General features: G+C 40.3%; 1 protein-coding gene and 1 long non-coding RNA gene across 14 annotated transcripts in view; one reads left to right on the forward strand and one right to left on the reverse strand.

Annotated features, from left to right (window-relative positions):
• Nucleotides 1-24,614, forward strand: part of NPAS3 (neuronal PAS domain protein 3) — an 885,376-nt gene that overhangs the window by 36,341 nt on the left and 824,421 nt on the right. The window lies entirely within an intron of this gene.
• On the reverse strand, nt 457-7,134 carry LOC143830497 (uncharacterized). The gene is made up of 3 exons (XR_013228504.1): nt 6,835-7,134; nt 6,188-6,319; nt 457-1,400 (listed from the first exon to the last, which is right to left on the reverse strand). It is a non-coding gene; the product is annotated as an uncharacterized LOC143830497 (long non-coding RNA).

Below are 24,614 nucleotides of genomic sequence, written 5' to 3' on the forward strand. Positions count from 1 at the left end.
CCCATTTCATTACCAAACACTGGCAGGGGCTCATGGGAACTGTAGTCCATGAACATCTGGAGGACCACAGGTTGACTACCCCTGAACTACAGCACACTACCTAGTGTGGCAGGCAAGTATGAGGGACGTTAGATTGTCTTCTCCCTGCTTGGCTTCCACATCCTTTCCTCCCTCTGGCCATGTGGCAACCAGCACACTGATTGCCAGAGAGTTTTTGTCCCTCCATTTTTTTCTCCAGCTAATGGGTTCTCAAAAGTCCAGAATTTTCAGCAGTCGGCAAATAAACCCTATGGTATAGATCAGGGGTAGTCAAACTGCGGCCCTCCAGATGTCCATGGACTACAATTCCCAGGAGCCCCCTGCCAGCAAACGCTGGCAGGGGGCTCCTGGGAATTGTAGTCCATGGACATCTGGAGGGCCGCAGTTTGACTACTCCTGGTATAGATTCTGGCAATTTCACAGACTGAAGAAGTCTTTTGAACATGTGGTCTCTTGTGATTTGTGCTGCTTCTTTCCATCAAGAGTGCTTTTTTGTGATGATTATATTTGCTAGGCATGCAATTGATCTCTGCCCTTCATCCATTATACTTCTTTCTGACATGTACAGGAAAAAAGATAATATAATAGCAGGATCTTGCTGTTTTCTCAGGCTCTGAGTTCATCTCAGTGAAGAAGTACTTTCCCCGGTGTTTTTGGATCCTAGTGTCATAAGGCAGTAGACATCTTGATCTTTGTACACTATTATTTTTCTACCTGACCAGAACTACTCTCCTGTTAAAATATGATGATCTCTTTAGTATATGGGGATTAGAAGAAGAAATACAGTATCTATGCAGTATTTGTTATTGACTGGTTTCAACTATTACTACTTAGTTATAAACTAGCTAAAGAGCCTCTTCCAGCAGTTCCTTCTGTACATCTTTGAAAGCTCTCTTCAGATTTATGTGAATTTTTCATACAGTCAGCTCCTATTTTTGGAAACAAAACTTTGTTCATCTATATGCAAGGTTAAACAATGCCTTTGGGAGACCAACCATCCACAGTCCCTTTCTTGGGGAGTGAGAACACCTTCATTCTCCCCCTCTATCTTTAATTCATTTTTTTGTGTTGGCATAATATAAATATACCATTGACATCAGCTGTTGCTTGTGATATCACCCACTAGCAGGTCGAAAGAATAGTTTGGTTGTGGCTCACCATGCAGTTTTTCTTTATAAAATTACATTCCCAAGAATATCCAACAAGGCTTTTTCCCCTCTGAGCCCACAAAAATTGTGCTGTCAGAGAGGAAAAGGATAGAATTCATTCAAGAAGACACCTTTTCATGAAGTGAGATATTTTGTGCCATGATGTTTGTAGGTTTTTGGACTATTGGAAAACACCTCTTCCTTTCTCTCTACCTAAAAGGAGAAGAAATGAAAAATTAACTGTTGTCCTTGAACATATGTTTTCAAATTGACATTTTTCAAATGTTCTGCTGCTTGAAGACATGATTAATTGAAGGGACGAATGAAAGCAAACACTTAAAGATGGATAATGTATTGCTTCCAATTTCAGTCTATTTGATGTAAAAAGAAGCATAGACATTATATACAGAGAGCAGAATCCTAGGTTCCAGAAATGGCTGTAATGGGCAAACCATACATCAACAGAAATACTATAAAAATAGTTTGCAAATACTGTCTGTGGATTAGATAATTTTATGCTTATGTGACATTTCTGAATCTTGTTGAACTAAGTTGTAAATAGATAAGTTAGAGACAAAACAAATGTTAGTTTAAAAACAAATCTTAACAGGTTTTGTATTCATTGCTCATTTATCTTTTACAAAGCTGATAATTCTGTTTATGCTATAAATAGTTCTGGTTTGAAGTATATGGGTATAATGCTGCCCTTTTGTAAAAAAAAAACAAATAAATAATGGTTGAAGTCCAACTCATTAGGTGCCAGGCCACCTTCAAGGTTCCACTACAGAAAATGTTCTGCCACAACCTACCTTACCTCAGAAGGCAGGGCTACAGAAAGCAAGACAGGAGACAGTCTTTTAGCATGATAAAATGTAGACTAGAATCCTGGATAACATTAATGGTTTCATTTATGTATAATCTTTTTACTACATGATCCATGAGAATTGGAGTTATAAGGGGGTAGTGAACTTTTTGCATGATACCTGGAGAGCCTGTATTTTCTTCAACATTCACAGTTGCTTGTTGAACAGTTCCCATCCTAATATATATTGTTTTATGGCATAGAAATGAATGTGCATGAATGTCTTGTTATTGCTTGTTCATATAATAATGATGCTATTCATTGGTTGTAGAATTCATTTCTTAACAAATGGCTTTATGGCTCCAATATTCAATGAAATTTAGTTATTAATTTTTTATACCCTACCTGTCTCCCCAATGGGGATCTAAAACAGCTTACATATTTCTTCTCTTAATTTTATCCTCACAATACTCTGTGAGGTAAGTGAAGCCGAGCACGTGTGATTGGCCCCAAATCATCCAGTAAGCTTCTGTGACAGAACAAGGATTCAAACCTGGGTCTTCCATATCCTAGTCCTGCACTCTAACCACCAGACCATACTGACTCAATATCTTATTTAGTATATATTTCGTTAATATATTATGAAATTAATTAATAGTGAAATTATGAGAAACTGGAGAGATCGGGTTAAAGTTAAAGCAGGATAGCTCAGGAACTACTGGTAGTTTTTAGGATCTGCAGAGTATTTTTTCCATTCCCTGGAGGACCCTGGAAAAGATCCAAAAAAGATCTACTCTTAAGTTTTTCTTTTAAAGGGGCTTTTATTCCATGGGATTTTCCTCTGAGCTGCTTAGCTGATAGCTTCATTTTGATGGTCGGCTTGATACTTCTTTTGTTTCTAGGACAAAACAAATCTTGGTAACATGATTGAGAGGGGGAGCAGCTCTGGATATTTTTTAATTACTCAAAAATAGGTCACAATAAAGGAGGAGTTGGTGGCTCCTAGGTGAGGGGTTAACTTTTTGTTGTGATGAAAGCAAGTGTAACCCCGTATTTATATACCATGTGATACAAAGAGTATAGATTTTTGATAGTAATTAGTATAAAATATGGTTATTAAACTGTAAATCCCAAAGGTTGAAAAATGAGCTCCTAAATTTTGGGGCTGACCCAGATGAAATTTGTTAAGGTATTCTCAGATGGTCCGTATACACAAACCAGGAAGGTAGAGTAAGTGGCAAGAGTTCTCCCCCTGCAGGTGCCTCTCTCCACACATTGGCCTCTGTTCTTAGTTAATAATCAAAGCATAGGAATGAAGTTAACCCTCCCACCCCCCAAACACTGCTCCCATAAAATTCCTGCTACACGAGCCTTTTCAGTTAGTATCCAGTGCTGCTTCCCACTGGATCTGTCTTTTAGTTAGTTATTTACCACAGTTAATAATAAAGGGTTAAACCCAGGATATTTTATTCTTGAGTTGAATTAATATTTCATTTATGGTGATGGGCAGAAGATTCATTTGGCAGAAACTTGCTGGGAAATGTGTTTTGGAACTTGTCCTGCTTTTGTTGCTAATGTTTGGCAGTTATAATGCACTCTTTTTTTTGCTGGAAGTCTTCGAACATGACCATGGAAACCCAGGAGGTATTCACCAGCCTGTAATTAAACACCCATCAGCTTGAGAAAGAGTTTTTTCTTAAGAGAAAACATGCTTTCTGTGACTGGTACACTTCTTTCTGTGGATCTTAGCCCTAAGTTTTCTGGTATGTCAGATTTTATTAATGGTGTGCTCAAGGTGAGAATCAAAACCGGATAAATTCTTTCTTCTGTGGTTTAGGCCAACTCTGCTCAGATAGTCCTATTCCAAACTGCATGGCTGTGAGATGTGCTCCTTAAGCATAACAAAACTAGCATATTGGAAAGTATGCTGTTCTATAACTCTCCTCCCTATCATATGCAGAAGTTATAATTTGTGTGATCTTCACTTCCAGCCTAAAATGATACAGTACAGGTACAAGTTTTCTTCCTGCTTTTATTCTTAGAATCTGAAATCTCCAAGTTTTTACTTGGTTTCCTTTGTTATATAAAGTACTCTTGGAACTTTAGGAACATGTACTTCCATTTTCCAAGTGGAAGGGGCAGAAAATAAAGTATGTACTGCATTACTCATGCCAGTTCTATTTGAGGGAAGAAATGATAGGTTCTGGGTTGGTTAATGGAATGGGGGGAGGTGACAAAAAAAAGCAGAGGTACTTCTACTCAGAGACAAAATTCCTTTCCCCTCCACATTCTAACTGAGGGCCAGAATCATAGGTTGGTATGTGGACAGTTGTAGAAGTGCCCAGGTGACCCAGTTTCAGATTCCCCACAGTGACATGAAATGGACAGAGTAGACTTGGAGCTGCCCCGTAGGGTAATTGTGAGGATAAAATGGAGGAAGTGAGAATCCTGTGCACAGCTCAGAGGTCCTGGAAGAGAGGTGGCATAAAAATAATAATTTCTTTAATGTAATGCAGTAATTGATTCATGTCTGTATAGCTGCATAAGTACTGCCATTTACTGTGGCATAACTATAGATAATTGTCGTGTGTGTGTGTGTATATATATATACTCACACACACACACACACATATACAGGACAATTATCTATAGTTATTATATATATACACCACCCTGCCCTGAGTCTCAGGGTGGTTCGCATGGAACATAAAGAACAATACATCGAATTCGGTTTTGTGTCAAGTAAAATACAGCAATAGTAACAACAACAACAACAACAACATAGAATAGAACAGAACAGCAGTCAAACAGGTCCATGGTTCAGTTCAGGTACATGGATTCCTAGGAGGGAGGTTCAGGGGCCCAGTGGTATTACTGGTTTCAGTTGACGTCAACTAAACGCCTGGCAGAATCGCTCTCTTTTGCAGGCCCTGCGGAACTGTTTTAGTTTCGTTAGGGCCCTGATGTCCTCTTCGAGCTCATTTCACCAGTTGGGGGCCAGGACAGAGAATGCTCTGGCCCTGGTTGTGGTCAAGCCAGGGATCACTAGCCAGTTGGAGGTGACGGAGCGCAAAACTCTTTGAGTGGTGTAGGCAGAAAGGTGGTTCCTCATGTACACTGGCCCCTGACTATGTATGGTCTTGAAGGTGATTACCAGAACCTTTATCCTGATCCAGAATTCGACTGGTAGCCACAGTAGTTGTTGGATGGGCTGGGTGTGGGACCTCCATGGTGTTGCTGTGAGGACCCTGGCCACTGCGTTTTGGATGAGCTGTAGTTTCCGAATCAAAGCATGTGTGCTTCATCGCATAGTCGCTTTCTGCCTAGTCATAGTACCTCCGTCTTTGAAGGATTGAGCTTCAGACGACTCAGCTTGAGCCACCTCATCACTGGTTCCATGCAGCTGTCTAATGCTTCTGGGGGAGATTCAGGGTGGTCATCCATCAGGAGGAAGAGCTGGGTGTCATCTACATATTGATGACTTGTAGCAATACTTAAAAAGCAGGAAGATCTAGTCTTCTTCTACAACTTCTTTCTTCTTCTAGTTCTCTCAACTGAGTGTCTGTTTTGGTTTTAAAACTAGTTGAAAGCTGTGTGTTTTGCCTCTTCTATGTTGGAGCATACTTCTAGCCACACTTTAAAAATGGACTGGGGATAGTAGAAGGGCCAGCCTTTGTACAGCTTGGTGTAGTGGTTAAGAGCAGTGGCCTCTAATATGGAGAGCCAGGTTTGATTCTCCACTCATCCATATGCAGCCAGCTGGGTGACATTGGGCTAGTCACAGTTAGAGCTGTTCTCACAGAGCTCTCTGTCTCATCTGCCTCACAGGGTATTTGTTGTGGGAAGAGGAAGTGAAGGCCATTTTAGCTGCTTTGAGACTCCTTCAGTTGTGAAAAGCCAGGTATAAACACCTACTTTTCTTCTTATGACATATTAGTATGTTGTCATTATAAAAGGCTTTGAATGAACTATCATGCAAAAGCCTAAAACATGGCTGGAACATGCTTTGCCTGATTGCTCAGAAAGGCCCAAGAGAAGGTGACACGAAAGCTGAGTTGATAGCATGAAATTTATGAAATCATTATTGACTGACAGGTTAGAGGCAATGCAAACAATCAAACTGAAGGGGGGATCTGACTCAGAGAAAAACCAATTTCCAAACAAGAAATTACGGTGCATCGTTTTGATTGAGTTTTACCTCAGCTAAAATAATGAAGATTGCCTGTTAAATTTCCTATGGTATGGTGAATTATAGAGTAGAATCCATTGTATTTGTTGTTCTCCTCCTTGTTGCCGTTGTCAGCTATGACAATTTCAAAAAGAGCACAATCTGTGTGAAAGAATGAATAAAATTCAGGGAGTAGCATCAAGGACTTTGGAGCTCAGAAAACTGAGTTTGGCAGTGCTAATTTGTATTAAAGTTGTTGTTGCATGACAGCAGGAAAAAGATTTAATGCTTGCCACCTGAATCAAGCCATGGAACATTGGTTTCTATAACTGCCATGAATTTGAATCAAGGCCAGTATCTCTAAATTTGAAATAAACTGATACTGTCTTGGGGGGGAAATAGGCCACTTATGTGTGGGAAGGTATTTATAAAATAGTATTTCAATTTAATTTTTAGCAGTATATATATTTCAAATTATTAACACCATGGCCTGTTTTGCTCCTTTCTGTTAGAGGGGTATAGAGATGAGAATGTATCGCCCCAAAGCCATTTATTATCAGTATGGTCCTAAACAAGCAATGATTTTCAAACAACCGAATGTTCCAGTTAATACTCTCACTGTCACTGTGCAGCCACTCTATCAGAATGTTTCCCTCCTCCCACCACTATTTTGTTACCTGTACCAATGGCAGACTTTTATGCACATTAAAGTAATGGATCCTGGTTTATGCTGTGTTCCATTATATTGAGAAGATAGGTTCTTCTGGGCAATAGCCGATAGTTTCCAGGTGTCAAAAGCTGGTGGATAATCCTGACTGCAGTGACTGTGAGCTGAGATTTCGTTGTTCTTTTGTAGCAGATACAGTTAGGAATTTCGTATCTACTTTCTGTATTATAAAATGGCCGCTTTAAAGCTGACCTCATAATAGCTCTGACCACATAAGAATTCTAACGCCATGGTTATCTTTGTTTATAGTCTTTAGCCAAGCAGTATAGAGGGAATTCACCACAATGGCTCAATTTGCCAGTTTTGTCAGTAGTTATAGTACTGATGGGCATACAAACTGCCTTGTTGATAAAATCAAATAGAACCATTTAATTCAGCATCCTGTTTCCAACAGCAGGTATAAAGGTGATAATTTTCCCTGTTGTTTGCTCCTAGCATTAGGTAACTGCTCTGTGGCTGAAGAAAAATAAAAAAACCCTCACTATGACATTAGAAGAAGACTTGGCTTTTATATGCCGCTTTTCTCTAGCAGGAGTCTCAAAGTGGCTTACAATCACCTTCCCTTTCCCCTCCCCACATCAGACACCCTGTGAGGTGGGTGAGGCTGATAGACCCCTGGTATTACTGTTTGGTCAGAACAGCTTATCAGTACTGTAGTGAGCCCTAGATCACCCAAATGGCTGCATATGGGGGAGTGAGGAATCAAACCAAGCTCACTAGATTAGAAGCCATCACCCTCACCCATGACCATTACACCAAGATGGCTGTTAGAGTTTTAAAGGGGATATAACACAACGTGAGAGCCTCTTGTAGTGCAGGGTGGTAAGGCAAGAGAAATGCTGTCTAAAGCTGTCTGCCCATGAGGCTGGGAGTTCAATCCCAGCAGCCGGCTCAAGGTTGACTCAGCCTTCCATCCTTCAGAGGTGGGTAAAATGAGGTGAGATCTGCCTGGCAACCACTGACCAAACTGGACTGCCTTTTTCTTGTTGGTAGGATCATCCTCACAACAAGAGAGGACCACTCTCTCTGGGCAGCCTGCCTTATGAGGGCTACCCACAGAATGTTGCATTTTGGCCCCAAAACAGGCCTCATGGCCCAGCTGCCCCTGGAGCTGACACTGCCAGCTGAAGGAGGCCAGTCTTGCAGCCCTCCTGCCCCCTGGAGCTGCTGCATGAAGAAGGCTGGTTGTTGCAGTGGTACTCTCTCAGTCAGGCCACAAGAAGCTGCTCTGGGGATAGACCATGGGCAACCAGGCTGATTTGGGGCCCAGCTGTGACTGCCATGCCACCTTCCACTTTGGTAGCATGAGGAGGAGCCCGACTGCCCCCTGGAGCCACTGTTGTCATGCCACTCCGGTGCCTACTGGCAGGTCTTCAGAAAAAGGCTGCAGTCTGTCAAGGAGTGAGGTAGGTGGGTGTGGGTGATCTCCAACTTGGAGTTGTTTGGGTGGCAGGCTGGTGGCAATGCTCCAGTATCTACCATCCAAAGCAGCCATTTTTTCCAATGGGACTCATCTCTATTGCCTGGAGGTGAGCTGTAATTCCAGGGGAACCTAGATCCTGCCTGGAACCTGACATCCCTAAACCTAAGTGGGTGTGACACCTCAGAATTACCACTCCAATGCAGTCATCTTTCCCTGGGGAGCTGATCTTTATAGTCATGTTTTATAGTCTTGACTTTATAGTCATGATTGAAGGGAAACTTTTTACATACCCAATGGCCAATCAGCAATATCCAATAAAAACATTCATAAACTGTAACAACAGAAATATTGTGTACATCATCTGTTTGTGTAAATATTTGTACATTAGGATTTCCACACGCCCACTTAAAGTGCACATTCTTGAACGCTTGTCAGAAATTCATTGTGATATTCTGGACGCTCCCATCACTAATCACTTCAAAGGAAAAATCATACTACAAAGGAACCACATTTCATGAGATATGAACGTTTATTTGAAATACATTACAAAAAGTCTGATATGATTAAAAGGTAACTTCAACTTAGGCAAAGGTAAAGGTATCCCTTGTGCAAGCACCGGGTCATGTCTGACCCTTGGGGTGACGCCCTCTAGCATTTTCATGACAGACTCAATACAGGGTGGTTTGCCAGTGCCTTCCCCAGTCATTACCGTTTACCCCCCAGCAAGCTGGGTACTCATTTTACCGACCTCGGAAAGATGGAAAGCTGAGTCAACCTTGAGCCGGCTGCTGGGATTGAACTCCCAGCCTCATGGGCAGAGCTTTCAGACTGCATGTCTGCTGCCTTACCACTCTGCACCACAACAGGCTCATATACATAGGTGTATAATTGATCAGGAATCTTTAAATGTTTTGCATAAAAAGCAAGCTACATTTGCAGAGATAAGGGTCTCTTTATCCTTGGGCAGGTAATGAGTTAATGACTCATCATACCCAAGGTTTTAATGTCAGTAATGGGGAAAGAGAGCTTGTTAGTGAAAGAATGATTAGGGTAATGAAGAAGTACATGAGATGTTGACTCAACAGAGCTGGTTGGACAACAACAGAGTCATTCATTCTAGGACATGTGGCTCAGTCTGCCTCTTGACCAGGCTGTTGGTAATATGTCTAGCCAGAATATCAAATATTATTTTTGAACTTTGCATTTAAAGAATCCTTATAATGACTACTGAAGTTTACTAAAAAGATATAATAAGCTATTGAATGTATTGACACAGGTATGCTGCATTATAATAATTATATTAATTTCTGTATACAATTTTTTTACAGTACCATAATATAAGATTTTGATTACATTTATGCAATCACTGATGAAGAATTAATGTTTGAAAGTGAGCAAAACCGCGGTTCGTTTTGACACTTATTTTGGATGGACATATAATACAGTTTGTGACTTACATGCCATCTTTCTTCTTGTTTACCTATGGCTGACGGGTCTTCTGCAGTTCTTAGGATTTCAGCCAGCTTTAATTAAACAGCCAGATACTCTAGTTTCTAGTCTCTAGTTTCATATCTTGAAACCACCAATAAACAAATGTACAAAATTAAATGCATAGAATGATAGTGTCCATGCGGTAAGGTTGACTCATCTACTTATTTTAAAAGAATAAAGTTTTCATTAGAATGCTTAGTCCTAAATTAATCATTTATTTGGTACTCTGATCCTAAACACAGTTCATATTGATGTTCCAGCTACAATTTTTCAATTTTCCCTGGGGTAGCAAGACTTGTAGGCTTGCTGACAGAGACTTTATTTCATGTATTTATTTATTTATTACATTTCTATACCACTCTCTCAACAATCCAGTTCAGAACTCTGGAGCTATTATATTGACTATCTAGGTAGTTAGTTAAGGAATATATTAGGAGATGGCAAGGTATAATGGATTGTAATCTATGTTTTATGTGTCCTTTCTTACTTTCCCTTTTCTCTGTTCTATGCAAACTTCAATAAAAGCTGGTTTACCAGCACCTTAAAAAAATCCAGTTCAGGTCAGCATACATCATATTAAAACATCAGAATAACAAAGTATTTAACAATTCTTTAAAATTTCTATTAAAAATTGTAACATTTAAAATTAAATGCAGATCTGAGGAACTTCGCAGCATAATAGCAAATGAAAATTTAAGCTTTCAAATCAGTAATCAGATTCAATAGTATTTGCTATATGCAAATCATATACAGTATTTGCTGGTGTATAAGACTACTTTTCCCCCCTGAAAAATATGCCTCCAAGTGGGGGGGTCGTCCTATACACCGGGTGCACTTCAGTACTGTAATGTAATGTAACAAACTCTATATTTTGAGTGGAAATATTGGGGGGTCGTCTTATACGCCCAGTCGTCTTATATGCCGGCAAATACGGTAAGTGATGAACAAAAGGGCTCAGAAAAGGGCAAGGGTGATACAGGTACCCAGTTTATGAGAGGTGTGAAAGCTTTTGGAACTCAAGCATGAAATTTGGGTTCAGAGTACAGTCAGAATAGCTAAGCCAGAATTAGGCCAATATTCAGCAGCAAGTGGCAGCAAATTTTCCATTCATGTCAGAGAGCTGCTGATCTGTCAAAGGAGAAAAGTGTGTAAAGTAGTGTAGACAAGACTGGTAGCAGTTAGGAATTGCTGGAAGCCCCGTATCTGATAATAGACTAGGGCTTGGATTTTACTTCTGCTCAACTGTGTCTGACATTTGTGGTGGAACATGGTGAACAAATATGCATTGAAAGTTTTCAGAATGAGTTTTAACACAGTGTATATGAGTGTTTAGCACTGCATTTTTTTCACTTCCAAATGTGGAGTACACATAAGTGAATTGGATGCATCAGTTCTTAAGAATACTCAAGTGACCATTCTGAAGGCACTGAAGTGAAATAGGGAAAGTGACTTCTGTCTAGAAATTTTTGCCAGGAGCTTCTGATTTCATTGCAATTTGGGAAAGACATATTTTTACTCATCATGCAGAATTCCTTCGGTACTAATACCACCATCTATACTCTTCTGGTTTAAAATGCATCTTGCATTTAATATTCTCAAGGATTGTTCTACACAGTTTTGGCAATGGAAGGAAAATACAAGCAGTAGCCACATTAAATGGCAGATGATGTTTGGAGAGTCCAAAAGTAGCTGGCGTGTTCAAATTATTTGATGTCTTTGTTGTAATGTAACGTGCTTTCTTGAGTTGTCTTTCATGTCTCTGATAGAACCCTGAGGATATACTTCATCTCAACCTGCTTTAACCTTTTGCTGTGCTCAAAGAGGCAACCTTCTTGGCATGGAGGATGGGAATCTCCTTGGAACTTAACAGAACTATTCCTTAATCAGTTTAAGTGCTGTCTGTATGATAACAAGAGTTATCCCTCTCACCCCAGGTTGTGCCAGCCTGAGAGGCTGGAAATTTAACCTACATCTGTGGCATGGTAATGCTGATCTTTTCCTGTGGGCAAGCAGGCAAGAGTTGAAACTTAAAATGAAATATATTCAATTTGTAATGCCCCCGAGCTCAAACCATTTTTGTGAAACTTTGACGCTTGGACAACATTGCACTTAAAATAAAAAATCAGAATAAGATGAATCAGAAGTTTTACAAAGACCCCTAATGTTTGCAAAAGTATATAACGGGAGATCAAAGCTCATTAACATTTCTTGCTGTCATTTAAATGCTGTCCACTTAATGATAATAGGTACTTTACAGATTATATAGAGTTATAAGTGAATGATTTTGTAATCCTTTTATATGGAGTGAGAATTTTTCCTTACATGTTTAAAAAAGTTGTCAGCTTTTTCACAAGGAATACATTTCCATCTCACAAGGCACAAACTATTTGGAAGCTTTGAATTACTATATATGTCCTGTAGGGATGCAAGTTTATTTTATATTTGCCTGCAAAGTCTTCTTTATATTTCATGTGTAATAAATATTGTAGACCCACATTATTATATGTTAATTAGCGTAGTTGTGAATGTGACTAATTTGTTAGTGTATTAATCTCCATTTCCTGCTGTTTCTTATAAAGGAAAATAAAACAGTACAGTAAATAGTTAAACATTATTACCCACGATTATTCAAGTCTGAACATCATATTCAATATATCCTTATGTCAAAATCAAGAATAAGGAAATAAATAATACTGAACATTAGATTCCTTTTATGGAATCTAATGCGATCTAATTCTAGATACCAAATGGCTTGACCTAGGGATATTCTGAAGGAAATAACTGCAGAGTTCATTATGCAAATTTTAAGCTGCAGTTACAGCATTTTTGGTGTTTAGAAAGTATTGCACATATTATTATTTTTCATTTCCACAATCATCCAGTGAGAGAAGCCATTATTGTTCTCATTTCAAATAAAGTGAGAGAGAGCAGTTTCTAAGGCACTTGAAAATATCCCATTTGAACTAGTTTGAAGTTCCAGATGGCCCAATGTTCTATAGTGCAAGCCTAGACCTTTAACAACTGATCACATTGGGATCTCATTTACATTAATATACAAACTTATTTATATTTATTTCTATCTTTTAGTCCAATCTGGAATACCAAGATGGGAGATGTCAGTGTTTTGCAGGGCCTGCAAGATGGAGCACTTTTGCCAGGCATTTGGTTGAGGCAGGGCTAGAAAGATCAGGTTCCTCCCTTCAAAGGCCGGACATCACCAGTTGATACCTCCCCACCCCCGGTGATGGTGACTGTTGTGGTAGGGTATAGGTGGATGGGAAAGGGGAGTTTTGCAGACTGGATTTTTGCCGCCAATATTGGTTTTGTATGTATTGGGGGGGGGGGTTATGAGGGTTTTTAGGTTTTATTGTAAACTGCCACAAGCTATTCAAACAACAGTGATAAAGTTTGTGAAAATGATTACAATCATTGCTAAAACACATTTAAAAAGCCAAAAACAACAAATTAAAGCAGGAAGGGAGGGAATGCCATATAGTACAAATAAGAGTTATGGACACAATTTTTCTTGGTCTTTTTTCTTATTTCCAAAGTGCCTCTGGTGCAGATACACTGCAGGAGTTTGTGGAATCTATGTCAACAGGATGTCTTGTAGAACAGGGGGGCTTTAGAGAGGAGGATGCTGAAAAAATTGCCATCCTTCCTGTCTGCTGTGTATAGAATAACACTACGAGTATAGATTCAAGTGGATAGCTATGTTGGTCAGAAGCAATAGGACAAAGTTTGAGTCCAGTGACACCTTTAAGGTCAACAAAGTTTAATTCTGGGTATATGTTTGTACAAAATGGAGGAAGGATAATTCTTGCAGAGTTCCTTTCCTTATTGCCTAGTTATGCATGGTGTTATGTTCCAGAGGGGTCCCCCGACATTCAGCAGTAGCATGGGGGTGGGGTTGCTGGAGGATGCTGGGTGTGTTTGTAGAAATATAAAATATATAAAATGTCCACAATTAGCTAAGCTGATTCAATTTTGGATCTTGCTCATTGTTGCATTATGTTTTGCTTAGATTCAGGTTATTTTCCCCATTTACCCTTCATACAACCCCTTACATGTTCTTACCCTTCACACATTTCTCTAGTAAAAAAATGCAGTAATTGTGTAATTTCAAAGTTTTGGTGGCAGAAAAATTGCTGGCTATGAAAAAATGTTGATAGTAGAAATGACTGTTCAATATAATTTGATATCTGTGTGAGTGTGTAAGGAAAAGTGTATAATGTTTTCATTTACCCACTTAAGCCCAATAGTAGTCTTTTCAGTGATGTAGCCTCTTAAGAAGGAGCAACTTTTCTGTGGTGCTGTCCTACAGTTCTGAAAGTAAGTTATGAATGCAGTACTGTTTAAGAATTGAAAGGTTTGCTTGGAAGAGAGTGGTGTGCCTGGGCCTCGAGTTCTGAGAAAATGCCAGCCAGGAATGAAAAAGTCTTTCATGAAACTATAGCTGACTTCCTTGTGATATAGTACAATAATGTAAAGAATTTTAAATCCAATTAATGCATGAAAATAATGTATGTAATACTTTAAACTGGGGTAAAAGTATTCAGTTATAATAGGGGGTATATTAGCTGTTAATGCCTGAAAATAATGTTTTCTTCCTTGCCTCCTCTCCCTCCCCTGTTAAAAATGGTTTGAATTGGCTGTTTCTAACTCTTTCCCTTGGAGTTCTTTTTAGTAGCTCCGATTGTAACTACAAAAGATGTCTTTGGAGAAAAAGAAGCTTGGAACATGACATCAGGATTAAGGAATGCTCCCCCACAATGCACTATTTTCAAAGTACTTCTTGGCTGAAATAATGTTGTTTTTAAAATTAACATTAGAAACAAACTTTCAAGAAAAAATACATAGCAAGTAATGTTCAGTATTTCTGTTTATGAGAAAACTAATATTTTGTGATAGTTTTTCTCTAAAATCGATAAAACAGTTCATTCTGCTGTCTGACAAGCTGTAAAGCTAAGTAGTTTTATAGAACAATATCCCACTTTTGTGTATCATATCAAGAGATATTTTCATGCAGCTAGTCCTGATGAGTAAAAATACCGTGTGGGGGTATAAGCTGTAGTTCTCTGTCCTGCACTAGAGATACCTGTGCTTTGCTGGGTTGTTTAATTTCTGAACATATGTGTTCAGAAAGCACCTTCTTCTTTAGCCCAGAATAGAAAGATTCAGTTTACAAATGCAGGAAAGCTGCTTCTTATATGCAAGTACAAGTGGAGGGATAGGGATACAGAGACAAGCTATCTCTCTCTTGTAGGGTTTATACCAGGCAAAATTAAGCACTTTTTTGCGTCCCATTAAATTCAGTAAGAGTCAGAAACATGCTCTGAATCTCTCCCGTTAAAAAGCATTAGAAATTTAAAGTGCTTAATTTTGCTTGGATCGTTTCCTTAATTTTGTATAACTAATTTTCAGTAATATTGGTTCCTAGAATCATAAGTTTATCTCATTAAGTAACTTAAAACTGATATAAATGATTATATAATATCATACATGGAATTCATTTCTAAAACTTGTGCAATTATGAAGTACAACATGAAAAATATCACCGCTGGGTTGGTTGGATACTTGTAAAGGTATCCCTTGTGCAAGCACCGAGTCATGTCTGACCCTTGGGGTGATGCCCTCTAGCGTTTTCTTGGCAGACTCAATACAGGATGGTCATTACCCCCAGTCATTACCATTTTACCCCCCAGCAAGCTGGGTACTCGTTTTACTGACCTCGAAAGGATAGAAGGTTGGGTCAACCTTAAGCTGACTGCTGGGATAGAACTCCCAGCCTCATGGGTCAGAGCTTCAGACAGCATGTCGGCTGCCTTACCAACCTGCGCCACAAGAGAATACTTGTAGGGACATTATTATTATATAAAGTAGTAGAGGCACCCATGATATGCACACTTACTTGAGAGTAACATCCATTGAGGAAAGTGGAAACTGGAATATATATATAGCTAGAATTCCGCTGTAATTGTGCTAATGAGATTAGTTATAAAGTATGCCTAGGGATTAAAGTAAAATATATGTAAAAGAAAATGAATAGTGTTTCAGAAATAAGTGTTCTAGTTCAAGAGAGCTGTCACTAGCAGAATTGATTGTCCAGAAATAAAGCATAGAAAATGTTGGTTTCAATTATTAATTTCAAAGTCTTGGAAGCACAAGAGCTTATTAATAATCATATGTAGATATATTATAATTGAGGTCAAACTATGCATCTTGCTATCCCTACAAAGACTTTTACTGACGTGAATTATTCAAATAAAATTACAAACTTGAATTGACATTATTCTAGCATTCCAGGAAGAGAGCCTAATGCAGGTTTTACATGGCACTTGTACTTCGTTGGTGCTAAATAAACTTTTTAAAAAGTGTTAATTAGATAACAATTGCAGTAAGGACCATATAATCAGATCAATCTAATCTAGCAGTATCTTAATAGTAATTAGGCATATGTATGCATTTACTTCATTTTATCCCCATCTATTTTTCCAGTATAGATTCAAAGCAGCTTAAGTTCTTTTTCATTTTATCTTAACAACAACCCTGTTAGGGTGTGTGTGTGTGTGTGTGTGTGTGAGAGAGAGAGAGAGAGAGAGAGAGACTGGCCCAAGGTCACCCAGCAAGTTTCCATGGTGGAACTAAGATTTCAACCTGGGTTTTCCAGATCCTAGTCCAATATTTCAACCACTCCACCACACCTGCCATCTGGATTTGTACAGTAGCCCAATGGATTACTGTAGTCTGTTGATCCAGTGATACATTTCTGTTATCCTTTAAATAGAATTGCACAGTACCAGTGACATATCTCTCCTTTGTTGAGTGTAAATTATCTGTTATGTCCCTAATACATATTTTTGTCTCAGTTTTGTAAGGAATCCAGTACCTTGAATGCAAGAAAACCACACATATGCAACCTATAGGACAGTCAGTTATCTTGCGATAACAGCCATTGATTTTACTTCTGAATTGTTTATGTGCTGAATGGGTAAATTATGAGCTGAAGTCAGTTGAAAGTGACAACGATCTTGGCAAAAAGCAGGGAACCTTGACATGTCTTTCCTTTTTGCAGGGTAAGTGAATATATAAAATGATTTGGTATTCTTGGTATGAGGTTGTTGGAAAAATCCTAGAAAAAATATAGCGATTATATGAAATATAACTCAATCCTAAATGTTGCATGCTAGTACATTGCTGAACCTTAAATAGCTCTGGCTTCCTTAGTGAAATCTAATGTTTTCCCAACAAAAAGAAATTTCACTGCCCCCCCCCCCATCAGCTTGAGCAGATTAAAAGTACTGAAGACCATAGCAACTCCAATGACAGCCATTAGCATCTAAAACTCACAAGCATTTTAGCTATATAGAGAGCAGTCAACCAATGAACTTTGATGCAGATATGCCTACCTGATCTTATCCTGCCCACAGGAAAAGGACAACATATACGAGTGGAACCATTATTAGAAAGTTTTTTTTAATTACTTCCATTAAACTCAATGAAAGGTTTTAGATATTGTGTTTCTCCATGGCATGCCTTTGGTACTGCCTGTTCCTATACTGTGCTGGTGCTGCATCTAAAGGAGCACTAATTAGCAGGTCATTAAACTGGTGTACCTCTAAACATGTTGATATCTCTCCAAATATGGCTGTACTAGTAAATAAGCCCGCTGCCCTCTGAATGCAGTGGGCGCTAGCGGGGCTTGGGAGTCGGCGGGGCCGGTACGGGCGTGGGGCGGCGTGGCTTGTCTGGGCCCCCCCTGCCCATGGCGCGGCCTACCTGGGACCGTGTTGTGGCTGTAATTGAGGTGGTGGTGGCACCGCAAGGAGGCGAGGCCGTGGTGGCGCAGCGGCGACCTTCCCTGCCGGATCCGAGGCAGGTAATGGTGGTGGCCGGACGGCCGCAGGCAAGCAGGAAGGGGGGCGGATCGGGAGGCGCTTTGGGTCTCCCGATTAGTCAGTCTGGTGGCAAGGGACCAACTGCGAACCGCGCGCAATCTGCGCGCACTCCGATTGTCAGTCCGGGGGAAGGGGCCTATCGGCACCCTTCCTCATCATGGACAGGGCCCACCCTCGGGGCCCTTAACTAATTATTTTATCTGCTCCGCTAGGAGCGGTTAAAGATTATGCTTTTGTGGAGCTTAGCTGCAGTCCTTCTCTGGTGACAGCTACTTTGTAAAATGGAAGACACATTCCTACTTAAAATAGCCTTCAGAACATTTTTGATTAGCAGTAGTGATATACAGACTTAAGATATGGAGTTATAAGAAACCGTAGTGGCAAACTAGATACAGCATCAATGGTGATAACCCAGGAATACCACCACCTTTTTACTGCTCTAAATATCTTATTTTACAAATGCTGTGAGAGCCTGAACCTGCTGGGGACGATTCAGGTTGGGGGCTCCTGTCTCTCACTGGCCCGTTATGCATGGAGGGGAAGGTCCGCATTCAGGGTGGAATGGCGTCGCCTAATTCGATAATGCACGGCGCTGGCTACAACCGGCCACAGATTCGGTGCATGGCGCCGAAAAAGCTGCGTTAGCAAAACGCAGAAGAAAGCGGAGCTTCCGGGCAATCAGGGTATAACCAGAAGCGGCACTGGAGTTGCCGCGTGCATAATTGGGTACTCTGGGTTTTGCCGCCATTGCATCCCGTGTGTAAGCGGTTTGCTTTGCTCCTTCCCCCTCCGCGTTTTCCATGTGACCCGAAATCGCCATTTCGGCGGTCATGCATAATAGGCCACTGTGAGGCTTTGGACTCTTGAAAATTATAATTCAGGAGTCACAAGCCCTTCTTCTAACCGTGCACAGTCCCAAGCGTGATCAGGCCCCTATGCTGGAATTTCAGCAATAAAATGGTGGAAGTGGTCCAGAAATGTCTAGTTTAAACCTGAGCTTGACTTAGGCCTATTATGCCCAGCCTCTGAAACGGCGGCATGGAGAACGTGGAGGAGGAAGAAGCAAAGTAAACCGCTTATGCATGGGACGGAACACAACAGCGGCAAAACTCAGAGTATCCGATTATGCATTTGGCTACTCTGGAGCCGTTTTTGGTTGTGCCGTGGTCCCGGGAAGCTCCACTTTCTCCGCATCTCGTTAACATGGCTTTTTGGGCAGCATACGTTGACTCTGTGCCCGGTTGCCGCCTGCAGCGTGCATAATTGGTGATTTTAGCCGCTGCCATTCCACCCCGAATGCGGACCTTCCACTCCGTGCATAATGGGCCTTATAAAGGTGAAGGTGAGATAAGGTATAGTGAGAAACTGTCAGGGCAATTTGCAATACAGATTGTGGTTTATGGTTAATTGAATGACATTAGATCCTGTCAGGCTGTCTAAACCTGATTCCAAGACTTTTTGGACTGGATTGAAACTCTGGGGCAGGGGAAAAGATACCTCTGTTCCTGAGTGTTTCTAATTTCATGGGAAATAGTTCCAATCCTAAAGCAGCTGAGGTATATAAAGTGTTGTATGTAAATATTCATTATTCTTGCACTGCTCTTTGTACAGTCTATATAAAAACATGAGGATCGTTGAAGCATTCCAATAGAAACTGTACCCAACATCATGTGTCTAGTTATGGAAACCTTTTTTGTCCTTGTACTTGTGTCCCTTCACATCTGCTTGAACTTGCTGGGGTCTACTTTTTCATGTCACCTACACAGAAGGTCTGACCAGCAAGGGGCAGCCCAAAGAACTGGCCTTTGCAGAATAAAAATGGTCCGTCCTCAATGTGCCCCTAAGAAGCTTGAAGGGGCCTTTAAAACCCTGGAAGCTGGTCTCAGTGAGGCTCCCTGCAACAGATGGTGACCAGAGACAATGAGAATGTGGGGAAAAGAGAGTCAGCCAGTCAGAGGGAGAGCCCTCTAAGGCCTGGTCTTCCATGTGCTCTGGGGATTCTCAGGAGAAATCCCTCTGGTTTGGGGTGACTTGAAGATTAATGTTGGACCTATTTTGGCAGGACAAAAGAAGCTGGGGGAGGGAGAAGAGCAACTCTAGTGTTGGTCTCTGAGAGCCGTTATGGGGTAACAGTTAGAGAACAGTGACCTCTAACCTGGAGAGTTTGGTTTGACCACACAGGCAGCCGGCCAGGTGACCTTGGTCCAAGTTCTCTCAGAGCTCTCTCAGCCCCACCTCCCTCACAGGGAATTATAGGGAGGGAAGGCAATTGTAAACTGCTTTGAGATACCTGGGGCCTGCTGGGTGACTGTGGGCCAATTCCCAGTTCTCTCACTCAGCCCCACCTCCCTCACAGCATGTCTATTGCAGGGAGAGGAAGGGAAGGCAATTCTAACTGCTTTGAGACATCTCTCCACTCCCACACCCTCATTTGCCACCAGGCCACCACACCCCACACACAACCCCCCTAACCCCTTGCATGCTGGACACTCCTCCTCTTCCTCTTCCCACCGCCAAACCCTAGTGCCCATTGTATTTCTGGATGCCACGGGCTTTGTCCCAGTCAGATATAAAATGCCTGGAGCAACTGCTCTTTGTTCTTAGATGTGACCCTATCCCATAAAAACATCTGGAATACCACTGCTGTAGGCCAGGGGTAAACAAACTGTGGCCCTCCAGATGTTCATGGACTACAATTCCCATGAGCCCCTGCCAGTGTTCACATTTGGAGGGCTGCAGTTTGAATACCCCTGCTGTAGGCAGTTTTCATATTGAAGAATCCAATATGACCAAATCTGAAGAAATACTGCATTGTCACATCAGTAACCAATATTTCTATGATGCAATATGTTTTCCCCATTGTCTTATTTGGACTATGGCATCTTTGGCATGGGTTCTCCTTTGCCAAAGGAAAGGCCACATAGAAGAACTTTCATGAACTTATAGAAAAGAGTTGAGAGCTGGTCTTTCTGAATGTCGATATAATATCTCCTCCTGTAAATGGAAGATTTTTGTTGATGTTCTGTACCCTAGACTGACAAAATCCTTTAAAATTGGGGTCCTGACAAAAGTAGCTCTTTAATCTCTTAATGCTTGACCAGCAAAGGGTCATATTTTTAGGTTTTAAGCAGAGCTGTGCTTCTGTGCAAGTGGACTTGAATTAAGTGGTCAGATATTCAAAAGCAATCTGTACCCAGGAGATCTCACATTTTCTCTGCACAATCATTGCCTTTACTATTTTTTGTCCAACATGAAAAGGAAAACTCTAGAAAGTGAAATTAAATTATAAAAAAATGAATGTCATTCAGAAATTGCCAAATTTTCTTGACTGCCTTATTTATTTAAAGTGTGTCGAACAGGTGTACAAGTGTTGTTCCCCTCCTGCTGCTTTGCCTGCTTGCTGGCTGCCTGCTGGTACCTTCCTCACCACTTAGGTATTTATTTCTACAATGCATAATTAAAATTAACAATACAACAAGAGAAAAATCATTTTACATTCTTAAAACTTTCCAGGTTCCTTGCTGCAAGGCTTCTTAAAAGTGTTTAGTTTGGAAACTTCTGTATTCTGCTTCATAAATAAAAAAGTTTCATTTACTTAAATGACAGATTTATATTTTGTGTCATTTGTCTTGTACAGACCTGTAATACCATATGTACATATATATCTGTAGTGCCTTTCCTACCTGAATGATTCTTTTTGGCTGTAGAATATGAAGATGTGATCATTGTTGTACCAAATTCTGAGAAGTGTTTAAATAATCTTTTTTTGTGGGGGTGGGGGGGGGTTAGTATAGCCTCTGTGCTTTAGTAATCCAGCTGTTTTTAAACCACTTGCTATTTTCACACATAACATTTGTAGGCTGTTACATTTATTTTAAGAACGATTCATCTCATATGTTTGCATATACATGATTTCTTACATGTTGGGATGTTCTTACCTGGGAATTAAGATCACAGGGAGGAGCCCTCTAGACCAGTGGTCCCCAACCTTTTTATCACCGGGGACCGGTCAATGCTTGACAAATTTACTGAGGCCCGGGGTAGTCTTTTGCCAAGGGATGTTGCTGCCGCCTGAGCCCCTGCTCCACTTGCTTTCCCACTGGCGCCCCTGACTTCCTGGCACTCGTGGGGGGCGCTGCCAGCAGCAGCTGTGCAGTGCCACGCTGAGGGGGAACCCCAGCCATGGCGACTGCTGGAGAGCACCAAAGGTGAGCTGCTGGCAGAGTGGCAGGGCAGCCCCCGGGGTTTGGGGACCACTGCTCTAGAATGAATCAATCAAACAAGCTCCTTTGGTGGGTGTAAAACAGAGGGTCTTGCAGTAGCAGAACCATGATTATGGAGCCACCTCTCCAGGGAGGTGCACCTGGCCCCGTAATGTGTGATCTTTAGGAGGCAGTTGAAGATGGGTTTATTTAGGACCATGTTTTATTTACTGGTAGTCCAAAATTGTGATTTTAAATTTTGGCTTTTAAATGTATATTGTGTATTTAATTTTATTTATTTTATCTATATTGTGAGCTTCCTTTCAATATAGTTCTGTAAGGTAGAAAGGTGTCTAGAAAATGTTTTAAATAAATGTTTGTCTGCAAACCTTTGCAGTAAAATTTAATTCCTGTCATATTATGGATCTATGTTGAAGACTTCTTAGACTGAACAGCTGTCTTCCCCCAAACTCAAATTGTGATTTCCTAACTACATGTGCTATATTAACTCTAATACTCCTTTTGATAACACTTTGCTCTTTCCCCCAGTTTTTGGTGAACTGGATAAGTTCTTTTGAATGATACAAAAGGCCTTATTTTAAAAGTGCTCCTGTTGTGGAGCCAGCAAAGTTGTGCTCTTCCACCAGGCATATGGTTGAGGTTATATTACCAATAAAATCTAGGGTCTCCCTCCATTTACCTCTGTTAACATCATGGGAAGAAATGGATTGATCAAGCAGCAGATGAAAACTGAGCTTTTAAAGTTTTAAAATGATTTAAAATGTGATTTTATAATGGATTGTATTTACATATATGTTGTAAACCGCCCCAAGCCGACTTGTGGTGAGGGGTGGGAACAAACAAATAAATAAGCAAAGTACCTTTCAGCAGCAACTCTATCAAAGGGATCATTATTATCCACACTCTAGGTTTCCCATTATCCTGTACCCACGCCATTTGGGTTTCAACAGGGGCATAGCAAGCACAAGGGCTCCAGGAAGCTTAGAGACCTACAACCACCACCTGTTAGAGAGGCATCTTCTATGCAGAAACCGGCATCTTCTATGCAGAAACCGGCTTTCTGACTATCACTGGTTCCTGCTTCAGTTAGCAGGGCATGACATCCAGTAAAAGTGATATCAGATTGGGGTACGAGTTAGAATTAAGTTCTAAACCTCTGTGTACTTACCTTGTTAGGAATGTGCATCTAACTTCTCCTAATGATTTTCAAGCCCTAGCAGAGCTACTAAGAAAGGGTGCTATTGAAGAGATTTCAGAATCCACTGAGGGTTTTTTTTCATAGTATGCCAAGTGAGGCTGAACCAGAGCAGAGTAAACCGGTACCATCACCTTCCATGATCTGGACACGATACTCCATTTGATACAGCCCAAAATCCCATTTGCCTTTTTAGCAACCAAGTCACACTATTGACTCATGTTCAATGTATGGTCTACTAAGATTCCTAGATCCTTTGTACACATACTACTGCCAAAACAAGTCTCCCCCATCCTATATTGGTGTATTTGGTTTTTCCTATCTAAATGCAGAACTTTACATTTGTCCCTATTAAATTTCATTTTATTTTGTTTACCCCAGTTCTTGAGCCTATCAAGATCATCCTGTATTCTGATTCTGTCTTCTGTTGTGTTTGCTACCCTGCAAATAAAGGTACTCTGAATCTGAATCTGTTTGCTACCCCTTCCAGTTTAGTATCATCTGCAATTTTAATAAGTATCCCCTCTAATATCTCATCCAAATCATTTATAAATATGTTGAACAACACAGGCCCCCAGGACAGATCCTTGGGGTACTCCACTTGTCCCTCTTCTCCAAGAGGATGCTGAACCATTTACAAGAACCCTTTGGGTACAAAATGTCAACCAGTTATCAATTCACCTGACAATTTGGATCCATACCACATACCAACTTGTCAACAAGAATATCCTGTGGAACTTTATCAAAACCTTTACTGAAATCCAGATAAACAATGCCCACGGCATTCTCCTGATCCACCAAAATAATCATTTTCTTGACAAAAGAGATAAGTTTGGTCTGACATGATTTGTTCTTGCGAAAGTCTTAGAAATGAGAAATTAATGTATATTAAAACACAAACATGATCATGTTGCCATGTTTTTAAAAACTGAATACATTTAAATATTTGTTAGCTTTTATTGCATTAATAAATTTTAATTTAGACAACTCCTTGGTATTGATTTATTTAGATCAAGATAACTTAAATCAGTGATTTAAATTACCCTGGAAAAAGACTGATTTTGAACCATTGATTTAAATCAAGTTTCCATTTTTGTAATTCACATTTTCTAAGCAAATGTACACCCTAACTAGTTGCTATAATAAATTAAACATACTGATTTGTACTAAATAGGAAACTTTATGTTACCTAAGAGATTATATCAAAATCATTGAACATGCAACTGATACATCTTTTCCCCATTGTCCACTGCCAGTATTGTAGTGGGTTTAGAAAAAAATTATATCCTGCCTTTTACCATATATATGATTAGGAAAGTTGATTGACTCTTCTTCCTGTGGTTCCTCAGGGCCCATACAAGCAACTCAATGGGCCCTGAAAACTCTTTCAGATCAGCACAACGTTCACTAAGGTAGCTGTAAACATGCTTTTCAAGGCAAGATGACCACTGGCTCATGTCAGAGTGTTCTCATGTTTAAGTCTTCAAAGTTTCTCTATGC

This window comes from Paroedura picta, chromosome 2, assembly GCF_049243985.1.
Source record: "Paroedura picta isolate Pp20150507F chromosome 2, Ppicta_v3.0, whole genome shotgun sequence".
Classification (NCBI taxonomy): Eukaryota; Metazoa; Chordata; class Lepidosauria; order Squamata; family Gekkonidae; genus Paroedura; species Paroedura picta.